This window comes from Triticum urartu, chromosome 6 (genome assembly GCF_003073215.2).
Source record: "Triticum urartu cultivar G1812 chromosome 6, Tu2.1, whole genome shotgun sequence".
Classification (NCBI taxonomy): domain Eukaryota; kingdom Viridiplantae; phylum Streptophyta; class Magnoliopsida; order Poales; family Poaceae; genus Triticum; species Triticum urartu.
In genome coordinates, this window is record NC_053027.1 from 392,294,149 (window position 1) to 392,298,150 (window position 4,002).

Consider the following 4,002-nt stretch of genomic DNA (forward strand, 5'->3'; position numbering starts at 1 on the left):
TAGAACCAAAAACATTTATACTCTACTTCAAATAATTTCAGCTGCAAAATTAAAAATTTATTAATAGGTACAAAAACACATAAGATATGTGACAGAAGCAGAATGATATAGTCACTGAACTAGCTAACATCATCTTCCGGATTCTAGACTTATACATCTTGCCACAAGGAAATAAATGACAAGTAATATTATGGCTAATATATCAGTGAATAACAAAGGCAGTGAACATCTTCTACTTGTTTGGAGATGGCATTCACATGTTTGGAGACAACATTCACATGTTTAACTTTACGACCAGTCATCTATGATAAAGCATAAATTTATCAAGCAAGGTAAAAACTATAGAATTGTAACAAATAAAAACACATGCATGGGGTAGAAACTAGAGTGTACTCACATTTATAGCAGAAGCGAAAGTCACCAACCAAGAGCAATATCAGTTGCTAGTCTATTACAAAACCGGTCCATGTCTTTATCGCTAGCCTCTGAGGTTGACGCGTCTGATGCATTTGGAGGGATGGCGTACCGTTGATACCTTGAAGGGATAGTTGGGACATAGCTGGGATCTCTGTCGACTTGAAGAAAGTGAAGATCGCCCTTATCATGATATCGAACATAGTTGTGAAGGGTCATAGTTGCAGCCACTATCATCTTCTGAGTTTCAACCGAATAATTGGGCATCTTTAGTAGAATCTGCCGCTTCATTTTCCACACGCCAAACGCTCTCTCGATCACATTAAGCTTGGATGAGTGTATCTTGTTAAATTTCTCCTTAGGTGTTCTTGGCGCCACACCTCGTTGAAAATCAGGCACATGGATTCCAGTGATCTGTACCATCACTCGTGATGTCACCAAACATGATAGATAAGTTATTCTCATTTTGTAGTCCACGCTTTTGGAACTTGCCACAGCCAGGAATGTCCTGAAATACAACAAAACAAAGATTAATTAGCAGCACTACTCACAGAACAATTGCTTATATGATAAGAACAAATAGGAAAAGTCATGACTCACTATCTTTGCTTTCTTCCACCATTCAGCATCTTGCTTGATGGTGTTTCTCTGATAGTCCCAACCACCACCGGTCTCCTTCAACTTGAGCTTTCTGAAATTGCTGTAACCAGTCTTCAACTTATCCCACTTGTTCTTCAACTGGAGCCTGGTGTACTCCAGACCTGTTCTGATTTTGAAATCCTTTGCAACTTCCTCGTAAGCATTTTGGGTCAAGTGTCATGCACTTGCTGGACAAAGAGCTCGGTCAAGATCGTAGTGTTATCGTCACTCCAATCGACAGACAATCTTCAGGAAAACTACACATTAATTGCAAGCATCACAATTGAACACATATGCATGAACAATCATCAATCATGCTCCTAGTTGAAAAAGAATCAGCAAAGCTACTGTAATACAAACAAATAATAATGTCTTAAGAAAATCCCAAAATAAATAATATTGTTTTAAGCAAATCTCAATACTAACAGATTTCAAAGGCAAGTAATGTTGACTCAACTGGGTACACACAGCTCGGCCGAACGGGGAACTCCTCGAACAGACAATTATAAAAAAACAGAGCAACGATAGAGTTTATGGGCATCGAGCAGATATCATATCACATTCTCTCGCTAAAAGAAAAGTAATATTTACAAGTTATAGGCAGAGAAGGGGTTCACTAGCTACTTCACTCCCTCCATGTCAAGGCAAATAAAAGAAACAGAGGCAATTATTGGTCATAAATTGAGAACTCACTGTTACAAATCACTACTCATGCAAACAAAATCCTTGTAAGTACAAGTGTCTAGATTACAACTCACTGGAAGTGTCAGCCCCATATGTACTAGTCATGCAAACAAAATTCTTATAAATATATGTTGAGAACGCCTGGGTAGTAAGCAGCCAACAGGACTGGGCAATTCACATGCCCATCATGGCATACTTACGGTGTATAGGGGGCTAGTGTTAAATATGATGTCTTGCATTTACTGAGAAAAACATATACAGTGACATGTACTGGAGCTGTGCACATCACTAAGCTTTTTGACAAATACAGAAAAGAAAAATAAACTGACTATACGAACACCAATTTAAGCATAAAAATATACATAGGGCATATGCTTAGGATTTTTTTGTGGAATACATAATGTGCATCAGATATTGTTTAGTAAATAAATAGTAAGCCATATATAGATTTCACAGATAAGATCATGTACATAATCAAACAGGAGTAATTTACTAGCTGCAGCATCAATAAACTCAAGGTAGGCTATATATTAAACATTTGCATCTGTTCTCGGCAATGACTGAACTGTTTCGCACACAATAGCACAGACAGAAAAGCACCTTTTCTCATCACTAATGAGGATCAACGAGCTAGCTAGTTAACTCCCTCCATGTCAAGGCAAATAAAAGAAATAGAGGCAATACATATATGTTTACATCATCCATGATAATCCTGTAGTGTGTATTTGTTATCTTTGAAGAAACTATATTTGTCTCTATGCACTCTGTCACCCGTCCCCTTTCTCTACCAACTCCCGTAATCCATCCCCTTCGGCTGAATTTCCTCACATAATCCTTGCTGGAATTATAGACATGTAGTACTAATACTTACTGGAATCAAGAACCAGGAAGCAAGAACATGTAGAACTAATCAAGATTATGAATCAAGAACATGTAGAGGAACAAGGGTGAAGAGGGGATATGGATCTCACCTTGCTAGATGTGATGTAGGCGTGGATGCAGGCCTTGCTGACGATGAATCCGAGCTCCCGGCGACGAGGACGAGGCCCTGGTGATCTCAGTCGCCAGAGGTCCACACAACCTGTATGCCCCCAAAGTTATTACCGAGTAGAAAGCTGCCTTGGATGAGGAGGGGGCGAGGAGATGGCGAGGTTGCAGGGGTGAGAATTTGGTCGGGGATGAGGAGGGGCGAGGAGATGGTGGGGTTGCAGGGGTGGTCGGGGAACTATGGCGGCGGCGGCGGCGCAGCGCTAGGGTTCCATGGTCGGGGGAGGTCCTAGGATGCGATCAGATTGGATCGAACCGGCATGTTGGGGAGGGGGAAAAGTGAAGGAGTCGTGGTGGGGAGCTCGGTTTCAGCGACTCCCTGAGATTCAATTGCGAACCGCTCCGCTCTTTCGACTCTGCGGAGTTGTACCGTTCGGCGCTGCTCCGCCCGCTTCCGGAGCGGAGTAGTGGAGAGGAGGGCTCCGAACAGGTCATAAATTAAAAGATATTCGCACCTTTCTCTACATTTGTAAAGATAAGATTTTTTCATTGTTCATCTCTGTCTTCAACAATTTCATTGTTGAGCAATTAAAATGGAAGCCTCTGGAACAAACTGGCCTAGTGGCTGCTGCTGGCGTCGTTCATCCTCATGCCTCCACTCAGTCCGACCATCAATCACCACCATGCCCCACTCCTCTTCACCTTATCTCCTCTTTCTCGAGATATCATTAGTTTTTACACATGGGATTACTCCCGCATAGATCAATCATAACAAGTGTTTTATATAAAAAATGCATCTTGATGTTCCGTGCAATGCACGGACATCTTGCTAGTACTCCTACAGAAAACTAAGTTGATGATGATGGTGTGGCTGCCATCCGTCATTTCTGACCATTAGATTTACATCTAACGACTGTGAGGTAAGTTGTTGCCTTTTCTCAACAACATCCCAGTTCTCTACAAATTTGCAGAAAAACCCATAATTAATATCTTAAAATCAACCACATCCCTCCCTCACCTCACCAAAACAGCCCAAGGAATATATCCTGATTGAAACATAATATATCTCTAGTGATATATGTATATCAAAATTAGAGTGTTTTGTATCAAGTTTGTGAATAAGTATTATTCTAATTATGATATGTTGCAACGCACGTGAACATTGCTAGTATTTCCAACCATGCAAAAAATGCTAGTATTTCTATAGTTTTGAGTTTTCCGTCAAGATATTAGTCACTCATGGTTGATATTTACTTTCAGTCACGTACACATAGGCAC

The 4,002-nt window shown here is 40.7% G+C and overlaps 1 long non-coding RNA gene across 1 annotated transcript; it reads right to left on the minus strand.

The window, feature by feature from the left end:
- Window positions 1-510: 510 nt before the first annotated feature.
- On the minus strand, window positions 511-3,138 carry LOC125513693. The gene is made up of 3 exons (XR_007286094.1): window positions 2,709-3,138; window positions 1,015-1,310; window positions 511-922 (listed from the first exon to the last, which is right to left on the minus strand). It is a non-coding gene; the product is annotated as an uncharacterized LOC125513693 (long non-coding RNA).
- Window positions 3,139-4,002: the final 864 nt, after the last annotated feature.